General features: G+C 59.1%; 1 protein-coding gene across 4 annotated transcripts in view; it reads right to left on the reverse strand.

The window, feature by feature from the left end:
• The window catches only part of SEMA4G (semaphorin 4G), a 29,331-nt gene extending 14,429 nt beyond the window's left edge, over nt 1-14,902 (reverse strand). Inside the window, exon 1 of one of the 4 annotated variants that reach the window (XM_074591940.1) lies at nt 14,764-14,902. The gene's annotated coding sequence lies outside the window, so the exon portion shown is untranslated. Of the gene's footprint in view, nt 1-4,574; nt 4,780-5,285; nt 5,320-14,763 lie in introns of those variants that run through there. The other 3 variants (XM_074591943.1, XM_074591938.1, XM_074591942.1) reach the window with 3 other exon arrangements.
• Nucleotides 14,903-15,416: the final 514 nt, after the last annotated feature.

Genomic DNA, 15,416 nt, shown 5'->3' on the forward strand with positions numbered 1-15,416 from the left:
TGGGATGTGGAGCGGGAGGTTCAAAGGGGCTGCCAGGCAGCGACGGAGCTCACTGCCAAGTCCCCGTGAGAGCTCTCCTGCCGTTCCCATCCAAAACCACCCAAAAAAAAAAATACCAGCTGAGAAAATTAGGAAAGCTGCTCCGTCCTGTGCCATGGACAGGCATCACCTGCCTGCAGCCGCCTGCCAGGCACAGGGACGGCTCCGCTCCAGCAGCTCCCGGCACGCTGCAAGCAGACAGCAAGAGCACGGTGCCCAGGACGGCAGGGCAGAGCGCTCCTCCGCTCCCCATCCATATGGAAAACCCACCAACGACGGCTCTTAGTTGAAACAGTTCCTCACCTGACTCCATCGCCCCAAAAGCCTTGCTCAGAGCCAGCCTGGGGAGGGAAGGGCGAAAGGAGGGGAGGCTGAAGGGCAAACCCTTGCAGCTCAGTGGGGGGACCAAAAGGGACCAAGAACACTAAGGGATGCCCCGGACAGCCCGGACCCGGCACCCTCAGGCAGAGCAGCAAATCTCCCCTCACAGGAATGATTCCCTGCGCGCCAGAGGCCGTTTGGCCCTTGCAAGCCAGCAGTGAGGACACAGTCCCATGGCTTTTCCCTACCATCCAGCACATCTCCACTGTGGAAATCCCACGGCAGCAGCCCTGGGCTGATCCCGCAGCCCGGGAGCACCTGAAAGAGAGCCCAGCCAGGAGCCACGCAGGAACTGGGAAGTGAAACCGGAGGATGCCGAGACGCGATGGCCTGACTCTGACTTCACCCGCCGCCAGCCCAACCCCACGTCCGGGACACGGGGGAGGCAGAGTGGGGCCACCAACCCCCGGGATGCGGGGTGCAGACCCCCGGGGCTCCCACCTCCTCCATGGCGGGGAGGAGGCATGCTCGGTGCTAGCGACATCACCCCCAAACCCCAACATTTTCCATCCTTTCCCGCCTCATTTGCGGCATGCCAGGCTTCGCTGCTTGCCAGCAGCCCCTCAGCGGCCCAGAAGGACAGACGGACGGATGGACCAACAGCCCTCCGCAGCCCAGTGAAGTTTCCCAGCGAGGGGGTGTTCGCATCCAAGTGGCTCAGTGCTGGATGCGATCTGCAATTCAGCCTTCAAAGGCTTTGTGGCTGAAGCACATCATCTCCATGGCAGAAGCAGGAAAATAATTGTGGAATTAAATGCCCAGGGACAACCGGAAGGAAAATGAGAAAAACTCCCAACCCTAAATGTAAAGGGACATTTCAGAGACAGCAAATTTCGGCGCTTTTTGACGCATTTGGATCCATTTGCTCGTCCCCGTGGCTGCACCGTGTTTCATTTCACTGGGCTCGTACAATGCAAGACAAGGAATTAACTCGGGTGTTTGTTTAGAGCCGGTTTGTCTTCCAGTTTTTTTCCAAAGGCAGGTTTGAGTTTCAAAGACATTTCTTGGCAATGCCCGGGGTTCCCACCATCGGCGTGGCACGGGGCTTTCCCGAGGGGAAACTGAGGCTCAGAAATCCCGCAGGACCTGGGGTCCTCTCAGAAGCGGGGGCAAGAGCTGGAGCACAACCCAGCTCGCCTGGCACGCACACGGGGCTTTCTGGAGCAAGCCCGTCCCTCTGCCTTTTATTTATTCCAAAGATAAACTGTTTTATTTTCAAAAGTCCAGCAAAACCAGATGACGTGAGCAGTTTTATAGCTTCTAGCTTTAACAACCTCGTCTTGTTTTCTTCGCTTTCCCTCCAACAAAGCTTCAAATTTGGGGTCAAACTCAATTTGCCATTCAACTTCGCGTTTCAAACTGCACCGCATGAGGCAGTAGCACCTGGCCTTTCCCCCGGTCGTTTGCATACCGCCAGCTTTGCCGCTCCAAAATCAGCTCCCCACCTTATTTGCACGGGCTGGGCTTTGTGACAGGCAAACGAGAGCCCTCCGTCAGGTACGGAGAGGTGGGGTTGTGCCAGGGGGGAGCCTTTGAGCAACAAGAAAATCACAACCCGGAGCACACCCTGAATCTGCAAGCCACGTCCCCACACCGGTCAGTAACACGGTGCCGGAGACCTTCAGCTTCCTTTGACTCTGGATGCCGGAGCTCGGGCCCCGGAAGGAAGGAGGGGGTGGGTTTGGCAGTGACCGTGCTACGGCAAAACCCTCGTTCTTGTAAGTCACCTGGAGTGGTGTCACAGCCAGACGGGGAGGGACGGCGGCGGCAGCGTTTCCTCCCGCAGTGCCAGCGGGGCAGAGAGCTCTCACCTTTGAACGTACCAGGTGTCCGCCCAACACCAACAGCAGCAGCCGGCCACTGCCGGGGGCGGCTTTACGCGAACATAAAGCCTCTCACGGCATCGCCTTCCCCTCCACAAGAGGCAACGGGTCCCCCAGGACTGGCACCCCCCCCATCACACCACCCATCACATGAGCCGCTTCCCAACAAGTCCCATCACGATGCCAAGCGGAGCCGGCGGGCAAGCGCAGGGAGGGAAATTCCCCACACGCGGCCAGGCGAGGCTGGCACCGCGTCTCCACCGCGCCCACCGCTGCCCTCCCGACGGGGGTGCCGGCATAGCCCCCCCCGCGCCCACCCTGCCGAGCGCACCTGGATCCTTTTTCCCTGGCACACGACCCACCAGATTTGCTGAATAAACCTCCCGGCTCCGGCAAACCCGCTGCATTCCTGGCGGAGAAAGTGGTGAAAGGTTCAAATGGATGTTGGAAAAGGCAGTGGGGGGAGAACAAGCCTACGACACAAAACCCTCATCTGCAAGAACCAAAAGGGTTGTTGGGGTTTGGGTTTCTTTTCCCCCCCCTCCGGTTGCAACACAAAAACAAAGTCAAGATAGGGATCGCGGCATGCTGGGGGGGCAGCTCCCTGCCCCTCGTCCCTCCGGGCACAGTGAGCCCGGCCAAACCCAGATGAAGCAGAGATGCGTCCCGCAGGACACACGTGCAGCATCACCACAGCCTTCCCCCCCGGGTTCGGTGTTCATTCGAGGCGGGGGGGGGGATGTCAAAGCAGCCAGAGCCCCCGGTGGTAGGCCAACTAGCACAAAAAATGCCATCGTTGTTATTAATAATTTCCCTGCCTCTGGGGGAAATCTGCGCTCCTCATCCATTTTGGGCAGTCTCTTTGTCTTTAGAGACTGTTTTTCTTGGCACCTGAAGAGCCCTTTCATGGTTCCCGTTCCCACTTCACGCTCTTGGTTTTAAAGGCCACGCACAAGCCACTGACCCACCTGGGTGCTGGTGGGGAGGGCAGAGAGAGCCCCAAATCCCAGCGCTGCCTGGCTGCACGGCAGGTCCCTTCTACCCTTGGATCCGCAGATACGAAGCTCGACCCCAACGCAGACAAGCCCCCAGCACAAGCCAGTCCCCTCCCCGCAGGGGCATCCACAGCCCCCACAGCGACGCATCCCAAGGGGAATGATCCCAAGGAGTCAGGGCTCAGAAAAGCCACATCCAACCCGAGGGGAGGGGAGGGGGCAGGCAGGGATTGCACTGCACCACCTGCATGGCCTCAGTGTCTCATCCCAGCCAGCTGAAACACCAGCTGCCTCCAGGTAACACTCAGCCTCCCCAAATACCACCAGCAGTCCCCATCCCTGCAGACCCCTGATCTGCTGGGGAAGTGGGGCGGGGTTTAGGTAGCCCTCCCCCCAAGAAGCTGGTGCCCCGTCTGGCTGCAGTTCCCACCATCGCCTTCCCTCACCCCCACAGCGTGTCGCCCCGTCATTCCTGCACAGGTCCCAACCCCACCTCACCCCACACCACAGATCTGTCCCCATAGAAAGCGACCTGCACCGACACTAGATCCTGCATGTCCTCACCTCTCCCCCAGCTTGTCACCCCGGCATCAGACCTTCCCCGAACCTCACCCTGCCCCCAAAGCTCTGCCCCCTTGTTCCCCCCAAGTCCCCCCTGGACTTCGACCCCAGCAGGTCAGACCCCTGCTCCTCCTCCTCTGGACCCTGCCTCTGCACCCAGCACCCCATATCCTGCCTGTGGACTCAGCACCTGGATCCAGCACCCCAAACCCTGCCTGCAGAACCAGACCCAGACCCAGACCCAGCACCCCTGCCCCTAACCAAGGCACTCAATACCCAGACCCAGCACCCTAGATCCTGCCTGTGGACCCAGCACCCGGATCCAGCACCCCAAACCCTGCCTGCAGAACCAGACCCAGACCCAGACCCAGCACCCCTGCCCCTAACCAAGGCACTCAATACCCAGACCCAGCACCCCAGATCCTGCCTGTGGACCCGGACAGAGACCCAGTCCCCCAAACCCACCACCCCCGACCTTGCCTGCGGATTCAGCGCTCAGACCCTGCAACCCTGATGCTGCCCAGCGGACTCAGCCCCCAGCCCCTGCCTGTGCCGGCAGCTCCCGGACCCAGCACCCCCAATCCTGCCTGGGGACCCGGACAGAGACCCAGCACCCCAAACCCACCGCCCCCGAGGCTGCCCTGCAGACTCCCCAGCCCCTGCCTGCGCCTGCAGCAACAGGACCCAGCCCCCGGACCCAGCTTTCCGCATCCCCCCCCCGCCGCGGACGCGGCGCCCAGACCCGCACTCCCGGCCCTGCCTTGCGGACCCGCACCGGCCCCGGCGCCTGTGTCCGCCCCTCGCGTCTCCCCGCCGCTTGCCTGGTGCGGTGCGCTGCGGTGCTGCTCGGTCCGGCGGCGCAGCAGGTGCGGGCGGACCGGCCCGGTACGGCGCAGCGCCGCCCCGGTGCAGACCGGCCCCGGTGCAGACCGGCTGTGCGCGGCCCCGCCGTGCCGTACCGAGCCGCACCGCCCCGCACCGCCCCCTGCCGGTGCGCCGAGCAAGGCCCCGGTACCAGCCGGGCCCGAGGAGGAGGTGGAGGAGGAGGAGGAGGAGGAGGAGGAGGAGGGCAGGGGCGGCAGGGAGGGGGGCCGGGCCCTGCGCTGGGTCCCCCCGGCACATGGTGCAGAGACGCCGCTGTGCAACCCGCAGTCCCCGGCCCAGGGACGGTTGGCACCGGGCACACGGGGCAGGCTGCGGGGGGGTCGCTCAGCACGGGCAGTTTGGGTTATACAGCCCCAAAAAAGGCCGCTGGCAGAGGAGGCTGGGTTCAAGCCCTTTGCAAGACCAGGGAGACAAAGGGCTAGTAACGCGGGCTTGTGACTATAAAGAAGCGTTGCCGAATGCAGATAAGCATCATCCCGCTCTGCCGACACAGCACATGCGGGTGTCATCACCCCGCAGCCACCCAGGCAGTGCCAGGGTGTCCTTGCTCCCTGAACATCCCCCCACCACCACCCGAGTCCTTGCATCCCGCATCGCACACCTGGACGGGGCACCGTGCCACATCTTCTCCCTCCTGTAACACGTGGTTCCCCATTTAGTCTGCATTTACCCATAGCGGAAGCTTGTTTGGAAACACGGGCAGGTGGTAATGGTTTCTCTAGGGCCCTGTGTGGAGCCTTTTTGTCCTGGGTGGCTTCTGCGGCTCCTCCCCACGGGCAGGAGCTGCCAGGTTCAGGCCTGTGTTTGCTTTCCTTTCGCAAGCGCCCGGCCAGCCCTCCCTCCTCACCCGTCAGGGTGGCAGGCCTCCCGAAAGCAAAACCCCGAGCGCTGCGTGTAATCAGCAGGTTGGATCTAGGGCAACTGGAAATCAGCTGGAGCAGGAGGTGGGGAGATGCCGTACCTGCACACGTAGGGTTACAGCTCCCAAAGCATCCGGGTGCTGCCAGCCCGTGGTTACAAAGCCACGTGGTGCCCAGTCCCAGCGCCCATGCCCTCGGATGCTGGCTCATCTCCTCCATTCCACACTGGCCCCAGATGAGGGATGAGGTCTTCATGAAGAGGACGAGGGCCACCCCTACCCCACGCCCTGCAGACCCAGAGCCAGACCCATGGCAGGGCTTAGTGCTGAGTGGGTTGTGCTGAAGTTGCTCAGCGTCATCCAGGGATGAGGGTCAGCCCCAGCTGAGCCCTCCCCACCACCTGGACCTATTAGAGTCGGGAAGGGCAGCAGGGGCAGGGTGCTCCCATGGGGAGCCTGGCCGACATACCGCTCTCAGGGCCTCTGCCAGGGTCTTGCCTCCTAAAATCACTGTGAGCGAGAGCAGCGGAGGCTTGAATCCCACCAGTCCCCACGCACTGACGGGTCTCAGCCAAGGAGGGACCCATCTGGGTGCTCCAGCAGACGAGGTGGCTCCCATCACCCTCACGCACGCTCACCAAGCAGCCACCATCCCCTCACCCAGCGCAAGATGCTGGGATCTGTCCCCTGTCCCCACGCCCAGGGACCCCAGAAGAGCAGAGCAGAGACGCTACCCACCTCCTCCAGTGCTCCCTGTCCTCCCTCCCTCACCTCCTGTACACTCCAGCGGCTAATTACCATTTCCTCCTCTCCTTGGGCAAAACCCCAGCGTCTCCTCCACGCCTCGCCTCGCCTCTCCGCCCACCCTGCGGAAGCGGGATGCCCACGCATCCATCGGGATCCAGGCTCATTCCCAGCCCTGCCCGGCCAGACCTGGAGCACTGCTCCCGAGCAGGAGGGCAGGCTGGAGCAGCAGGCACTGCCCGCGAGGCAGGGATGCTTTTGGGCAGTCCGTCTCACCCAGGAACGGGGGGGTTCAGGTGCTGTGAGGCAGATGGTCCCCCACATCCACTCTTAATCCCATCCCCTGCCTTAGCAGACGTGCCGCTGGAGGCTGGGGGGATAGTTATGGGGGAAACTGGTCCGTGAGCGCTGGGGAAGGGGCTGCCCAAGGCTCCCTCCCTCTCCAGGGTGCTCTGCACGCCCCGTCCCGTCCCGCGGCAACGCTCCCTGCCCGCGCAGGCAGCGCAGGCAGCCGCCCTCCCACGTGGCTGCAAGCCGAACCCGGCACAAATGGGAGCTGCGTTAGCTCCTGGCCTCGCAGTGGGGTAATTAGTGCATGAGCAAAGAGTGAGCAGAGCCTGGCGCGTTCGGCACTGCGTATTTAACAGGCCCGAGCTTGTGCGGCTTTAATTAATTAGCGCGAGTCATCGGCAGCTGGAAACAGATCTATTTTCAGAGCCTTCGCCTGCTTTGCTGCCCCCGTGAGATTAACTGAAGGAATTTAGGGCCCCCCGCGAGGTTGAAGGCCAGGGCCTTGCTCTTATTTGCACGGCTTTCCCAAGAGCCGGAGCGGGATGCGGGCAGGAGCTGAACCAGACCCGACCCTCTCCCGCACCTGCATGCCACCGCTGAGCCGGGAGGTCCTCCTGGTGCTCCAGCCTCAGCCCAGAGCCAACAAGGCACTGGACAGGGAATTTCCCATGGGAACAGCCCTGCAGCCCCCAGGATGGCCTGGAGCAGGGGGACCTTTGGATCGTGCCACCGAGCCTCGGGAAACCACCCTCTGCAGGGCCACGCAAGGAGATTTTACCCCTCATAGTCTCTTGTCCCACTAAATCCAAACGGCCTTTAGGAAAAGGAAACGCTTTAGTGTCCTGATAGCCAGCCCAGAGTCTGGTTACTGTTTAATTTCTCCTTGTTGTCACTAAAACCCCACGTCCCACACAGAGAGGACGGGGCAGAGCGGGTTTGTCCCACGTCACATCCCCGTCTCCTCCAGGGTCGGCTGCCCTTTGCCTGCACTGGCAGCCACCCGTCACAGCGCAGCCCCCCCGCCCCAGCACATGGCAAAGCCGGGCGGGATGCCCACGCTCCGCTGGGGTTCCCCAACTCCACCAGACAACCCTAGCCACGGCAGCGAGAGGAAACGTCCGCAGCATTTCGCCCCTCCGATGCCCATGGAGCCGGGGTAAATCCACGGCCGCTCTCGCGTTTCACTTGGCACCGCACCCCCTCGGCCCCAGCCGGCATCCCAGATGACGAGAGGAATTATAACAGGGCCACAGCGCCGTGAAATATTGATGGGATTATCGCGGATCAGCTCTCCCAGCACACATGCTGTGCTCACCCCGAGCCCGGGGGCTGGCGACCTGCCTGTGCTCAGGTTGCAGGTCAGTGCCCGGGACGGGGGCGCTGCCGACTACTCCCTGCCTGGACTAGCCGAGCTGCATTGGCCAAGAGACATTTCTCCGGCCACCACCAGCCCGCAGCCTCCCTGCGGGGGGGCATGGGGGACCCCATCACAGCACAAGATGACATGCATTAAGTTGTTAATGCACGACGGCGCCGTGCCTCAGGTTCTGCCAGGGATGAGGCGTTGTCTGGTTTGGTCGCAGCTCAGCAGCCACTGCCACCCTGTGACCCAAGAAACCCCCACCCTGCGAGCCAAGGGACCCCCACCCTGCCTGCAGCCCCTGCCAGCCCCCAGGCTCCATCCCCTTGCCCCATCTCAAGTTCATCCCATGCACTGGCTGGCAGGAGACCCCTGCCCTCCCCACCACTGCATAACCCCGCTCCCAGCCCCGGGAACCAGGTTGGACCGGGAAGAGGGTTTTCATTATGCATCACAGCAGCATAAACACAAACAGCTTCGCAGGATCAAATAACAGCCAGCATTAAATTGGAAATGCGCTGGCAGGGTGCACACCACGGCAGCGGCGTGGCGCAAAACCCCCAGTTTTGGGATTGCAGCACTGATGGGGTGTCGGTGACTATCAAACCCATGGGGCTGACCAGGATCTGCTGCCTTTGGTAGGAAACTGCTTCCTGGGGCAGGCCTGGCTCCTCCCCAGCAGTGCCTGCAGCCTGCCTGTCCCTTTCCCCAAGCAAGACAAGGGAGATAAAACCCCAGCATCTGGAATTTGGTTTGCCAGCCTCTGCGGTCAGAGGGGCAGCAGGCAGACAACTGTTTCAAGCTGCTTTCCAGACTGGCTTGAAAGTCAGGAGTTACAAAATGACGGCACTCCAGGAGCTGGGGATTTATGAAACCCCTAAGAGAGTTGTGAAACTCGTTCCAAAGCCGTGCCAGCCCGCACCGTGCTGAGAGGCATGGTATAACGTCAAAACCACCGGCGGAAAAAAGGGTATTTTTCCCTTTTGACATGAGAAAGCAACAACGAGCAAAACAGCCTTTCTCCAGGCCCCCTCCATCCCTCAACCACGCTGCGAGACTGGCATCGCTGCTTTGCCTGCCTCCCTGGAAGAGAAGCCCACCGGGGAGCACACCAGCCCCACACCCTGGGGTCGGTCTCACTGCTCCAGCATCCAATGTCTCAGCATTCCCCTCTGCCTGCCCCAGGACCAACCTGCCCAGGCTCCGGGCCGGCAGCGCTGCGTGAAGCAGAGGAGCAGAAGAGCCACCGGCGATGCCTGGAGCCCAGCGGTGGCACTTGGGGCTTCCCAGCAGCTGAGCACACGCTCACCGGGCTTGGCTTTGTTTCTTGAGAGCGTCACGGACTCGGTCAAGCCAAGCGTGACGCTCCAACAGATTAGCCCCAGGGAAAAAAAAAATATTCCAGCGGGCACAGAGCATGAAAGGCTCGGGAGCCTCTTCCCTTCGAGTCATTGAGCAAACTTTCCAAACCACTGTTTCTCCGGGCTGAGAGCCAGCGAGGAAAATTACAATTGCAGAAGAATTTGTCTGAGAAAGTTATAAGGAGTCGGAAAAAGGCCGGGGCAGGCCAGAAGGCAGCCGAACAGCCAGCCCGTGCTGCAGCCACTCCAGCCCAGGGCTCAGTTTTGGGTCAGGACAGGACTTTTCCCCCCAGTTCAGTACAACAGCGGAGTTGCTGCCCCGACTTCCCGCCAGATCAGATCCTGGATTTCTCCCCTGTAAGTGTTTGGCGGTGGAAATTGGGATGTTCTGCCCAAGGCCATTTGTTGATGAAGGCTGCCAGGTGCCGGCAGCCCCAGCCGCGGAGCCGAGCGCGGTGCCAGGGTGGATTTTCTCAGGGGAGAAGGAGCTGAGTCACAGCAGCCTCCGATCTGTTCCCACAAGCCCGGCTGCGAGAGACGCGCGGGAGTTCACGGGGAACAGGCGCTCGCATGGGGAGACGGCGGGGTTTGGTTCGCTCGTCTGCAAACCTCTCCAAGCCGGTGGAAAGCATCTCCCCTGGCGCGGGATCTGTCGGCAGCGCACCTACGGGGAAGGGCTGGCAAGACTGCGGGAGGGCAGGCTCCTGACCTGCCTTTCAACCGGGCAGGGCTGCTTCAGGATGCTCCTGCAGCACGGGGGGCAAACGCCAGCAGCCGCTGGGAATCCCGTGGGAGAGGCAAGGGTGGCATTTTGGGGACCAACACGAGGTCTCATCCCAGGTCTGGGGCAGGAGCAGGACCAGGACCATGGTGGCTGCAGGCGGGGAAGGGGCCGAGCCACAGCTCCAGCCCCAGGAGAAGCGTCTGGCTCGGCTGGACACCATCAACCCCCCTGCCCATCATCCCAGCGTCTCCCAGTAAAAGCAGTCAGGCTCCAACCTGTCCAGGGCGCACCAGGGGGTCTCTCCCCATGTTTCTGCAGCCCCCTGCATTTTCCCCAGCGCGGCAGCTCACGTCCCTGTCACACACTGCTTAGAGCAGCAACACGCGTCCCTGGGGATGGGCTGGGGACACACTGGTGGGTTTTAAGAGCTGCCCTTTGGGGTGAGCTACCCACACCGCCCAGAGCTAAACCGGGAGGGTGTAAGAGCCCCCGGCACCCGCCCTCTGGGCCACAGCCCCACAGCCTCACCTTTTGGCCATCTGAGCATCCCCCCATGCCCAAGCGACCCCTCCCCAGCCCTGCCCACTCCTGCCCGAAGCCGGGCTGACGCATGGGCAGCCTGCCTCTCCTTCCCAGGCGCCCAACCCCAGCGCTGCCATCGCCGCCACCGAGCAGGAAAGCGCCCGAGCGGGGCAGTAAATAACCCCCGCGCCCAGGCAGAGCGCTGGCAAGCGGAGCCCGGCGCATCCATCACTCTCGCGGTTTTTCTTCGGCGCTGACACTTTGATAGGGGCGAGGGGGTGGGGGAAGGAGAGGAGCTTCCAAAATTTATGAGCTCGGATTTAAAAATACTTCTCCTAGAAGCGCTGCAAAACCCGGAGATGGTGAAGGCGAGTGGCTTAAAAGCTGCCTTCAGGAATGAATGCAAAAGCTGTGCCTGCCTCAGAAAGAGGGATTTGGGAGACCAGCGCGGCTGATGTCGCAAACCGTGTTCCCGTTGGGATCGTTTTGCAAGTCACAGCTCTCCGTGCCACGCGTTGCAAGTGAAATGAAAGGTAGGAGTAACAAATGACGGGTTAAAATCCCTCCAGCCCGGTGGCAATGTCAGCCTTCGCGCAGACAGGATTTGGACTGTCACCTTCAATCTCCCAGAGTTTCTCCTCTACATCCCTGACCTGCCGCTGCTCCACACGCAGCCAGTCTCCCAGCTCCGCTTGGAAACAGATCCCCGTATGCAAAGGAAAGAGCGTGTAGCCGTGAATTTAGCTGAAAACATCTCTACCGCAGGGAAACGCATATCAAATAATAAAGCCAAACAAATGCCTGGAAGAACCGCCACAATATCCGAGCCCTTGGTCTCTACAGTGGACTCTCCCCCAGCAGGGTGTCGCACAATGAGCAGCTGAAAAATGTTACCCGGTCATTAAAGACATCTAAAAGTAATTTAGCCTGAGTGACAACGATGCTCAAAGCAAGTTATTTGTCTGCTGAGATAAAATGAGCTATTTCAAGCCCATCTTTTGTTGTAGTTTTCTTTTAAAGTCAGAAAGGACTGTAAAACGGTGAGCCGCCAGACAGCCTTGCCGGCAGAGCCCTGGCGCTGTGGCAGGAGCTCGGCGTGGGGAGCATCACTGTGAGCTGCCCCGATCCCCCCTGGCCACCACGCTCCCACCTCCTCTGGAAGGATGGGGAAGATGGTCCCTGGGGCCACCAGCGCAGCTCTGCTGAGTTAGAGCCGTTTTGGATGATGGCTTTGCCATGGAAACATCTCCCTCCTAACAACAGGCCCATCAGCACATGTCCCAGAAAGCAGCTCGGCGTTCATTGTATGGTAATTTTTGCTTCCCTGTGACAGAGGCCAGAGTCTTACCCTTCTTACCCTTCCCATGCTTTTTCTTTCCTAAAAAACCCAAAACTTTTGGGTTAACCCATCGAAAGCATTGCGTGAGCCAAGGGTTCCTCTAAAATCTCCTTGTAAGAAGATTTTCGGTGGGCTCTTTAGCTACACAGACCATGTCAAATGCCCAGTGCTAAATATTTCAGGTGAAGCATAACTCTTCTAAAGCATAGCCAACCTTGCTCCGAAGCTCCAAGTCAGTGAAACTTCTCTGCAGCCTTCGGGAATTGATTTGCTTCTTGCTGGTACTGTCTCCCTGTAGCGTTCAACTGAGTTAATGTATTCCAAAGCTTGATCTTCTCCCCCCATCCGCCACGTAATCAAATTTTGGGAAGCTGTGGTGAGATGCCTTACAAGCAGTTTTTGTCCTCAGGTGTTTTCTGAGGTGTTTTCGGGGCTGCGTCCATCATCTCCTGGTGCTTCAGCACCTCTCTCTACAAATGGTACATTCGAGAGTCAGCTGAATTCCTTTGATTCATGTTCCTGCATATCCATAGAGCTAATTTACCTTTATGGGGAAGAAAAAAAAAAAAGAAAAAAAAAAAAAAGGCGGCGAGAAGAGGGAGCTATTAAGGAGGACAGCGTGGAGGCCAGCAGAGCAAGCGCTGGAGGGCTGGGTTAATGAGCTGTGCGGTCGCTGCCGTCCGAGCGCCCAGGCTGGCTGGAGCCAGGAGCCGCTCTCCCAGCAGGGCTGACTCAGCCCTTCACCGGGCAGGAACAGGCTGCCAAGTCCTGCACCCCCTTTTTCGGCTCCCTCCTAAAGCTCCAGGTTCACCCCCGCTTGCTCCAGCCTCCTCCGCCGGTGTTTTCCCAGGGCAGGGTGGGGGTTCCCACCTATGCTGGGCTTGGGCCAACCCCCCTGCTGAGCCCAAGCTGCATCCCTGCGCTTCGGGAAGGGGGTGAAACAGGAATACGGATAAATCGATCTGCCCTCGCCTGTCATGCCAAGGCCACCCCCTTCGCTTCTTGCAGCCGGACGGCCTGTGCCAGCGATGTCACCGGGCTGCTCCCTTGCAAGGACACTTCCAAGGCGAGGGAGCGGGGATTCGCAAGACACCCGTCATGATCGTTTATTCTTGTCATTTCTGACCCTCGGGGTAAGAAGAACATCAGAGCACTGCAGGCACGAAACAACAAGCTTTGTAGGTCATATCAGCGTGTAAAGTACCATTAGAAACCACAGCACGAAGCATGAATAATACTCCCTTTATTCCGCCGTATACCTCAACGCCCTTTAAATAAAGGCAAATGGTTATTTATGGACGGGGTTTGTATGAGGCACCTGCTCAGGAACATGGGGCTAAAACAGAGCTGGAGCCATAAGTTTGCCATCTCCTCTATAAACCAGAGCAACCACAGGGCTGATAGGCTCAGCGATAGCACAAGGGATCCCAGGCAAAAGAAGAGCAGGGAGATTATTGTAAATCTTCCTCGCACAGATTTATGCGCCATCCATCAAACACACGTCCTTCCACGCCACCCTCCTTCTCCGCCAAGGACAGCAAGGCAGGAAAAACTTTGAAGGACTCCAAGCCTGGAAAGCGACCTTCAAAAACGGATCGCATCATTTCTGAAAAGCCACCAACAGCCAACCTCGACGGCTTTCCTTAAAGCCTTTCAGCAAATAATGACCTCGATTGCCAAAAGCGATCTGATAATGCAAAGGCAGCGAGATGCGCAGTGAGTCATCCTCTCCCAAGCGCGTTGAACTCCCTTTCGTCTTTGCAGGGACAGGAGCCACGCTCCCAGCTGGAGCAGGGTGAGGTTGCCCCCAAGAGGCAAATCTGACACAGCAGCTAGAAAGGGAAAATGCTGAATCTTGCTCTGAAGATACCACATAGGAAGGATTTAAAAAAAAAAAATAAAATTTCCTCATATGGCCTTGTTTTTACTTTGCCACTAGGTGAAAACATCTATGGATGGGGTGGGAAAGGAGAGGAAGGCGGTCAGCTTTGGCATGTGGTTGGGTGGGTGTTATTGTGTTCTGCTGGAGCTCCTGAACCACACGACTTGTTTTCCTAGTCTCGTTTGCAGCGTCATTAGAAAGATCAAAAGCCAGTCACTGGGTTTGCTTCAGCCACACAAGACATTTGGATCCCGTACACCTCACCAGGCTCCTTCTGAGCAAGGGCTGGCAGCACCTCCAACCGCAACGTCTGTCTCGGGAACGGAAGGAAAGACAATCGTGGACACGACAGACGGTTTGGAAACTGCGAGAAGGCACGACATGACATCCCTCAGCCATTCACATAAAGCATAAAGGCAGCCCACCACGCTGGGCCAAAATCCGAGCGCCTTGCAGGGGGTAGAGGAGCAGGAGGGACCCTCCCCAGCACACTCGGTATCACCCCCCAGGGATCAGCAGCCCGAAGCTTTCTCAGCCAGGGATGGCCGCTTTGATTTCATGGACCCTGATGGATTTTTCTGCCTCGAAACGCTCTTTGAACCTCTAAGCTTTCAGCATCCACAACATCCTGAGGCAAGCACATCCCCAGCTCCTGTCTCCTTTTGTTTGCTTTGAGCCTTCCTGCTAATAAAAGAACTGCAGAGTCTGAAGCCAGATTACAGAGCAGCATTGAACAACTTCTCTCTATTTACCCCTTTTTTTTTTTTTAGGCCATTTGATTGTCGAGCTCTCCATCTTACTTTCCAACATGACAACTATTTCTGACCTGGAGAGACGCAGCCAACGCAGGGCCGCTGCAATTTATTCCTGTCCTACACACACACATATATGCAGATTCCCTCCCAATGGGCTCAACCTGTGACATAACCCAGACTTTACCCATTCCCGGAGCTGCTTTTCAAGAAGACAGAGTTTAAAATCGCCAGCCGAGACATACCCGGGGTACTCACTGCTCCTGCTCCCTGCCCCGCGCAGCCGGAGGACATCCCCGCATCCCCAGCACCGAGCCCCGGACGCAGCGCCCCAGCTTACTGTCAGCTCCAAACTGGAAGCGTCATCTCCAAAACGACTGTCGCACTCGCTCCTGCCAGACTCTTAATTACGAGGAAGGCTGACACAGTTTCTCAGCAAACGGTGTTCGCGTACTGCAGGGAGAAACAGAATGAGGGCAGGAAAAAAAATGGGCTAATAAGAGAAAAATCAACCGGAGGGAAAAAAAAAAAAAAAACAACAAAAAACCAACGTTGTGCCGTGCAAACCTTGCCATACCAATGCTGGAACCCAAAATTCTGGGAAAAGAAAATGGGTTAGCACACAGGGGAGGCAGGCAGCGCTCCACAAACATGGAGGAGAGCTGCTAGGCAGCGCAGCGTCTCGGCATCCGCACCTGCCAGGCCTGTCCCCGCGGCTTGGCTTAGGGCAGAGGGGACGGGTTTGGTTTGCAGCCTGCAGATCAATGTGTCTGTGAGCCTGAACGATGCCGTCGGAAGAGCCCCCGGCCGCCCTGCATGATTTACGCTGCCTTTATAAAAGCCCGCAGCGTGAACAAAGCACAAAACTTAATGCCTAGCCATCCTCTCCCCACCGCCA

This window comes from Larus michahellis, chromosome 6, assembly GCF_964199755.1.
Source record: "Larus michahellis chromosome 6, bLarMic1.1, whole genome shotgun sequence".
NCBI lineage: Eukaryota > Metazoa > Chordata > Aves > Charadriiformes > Laridae > Larus > Larus michahellis.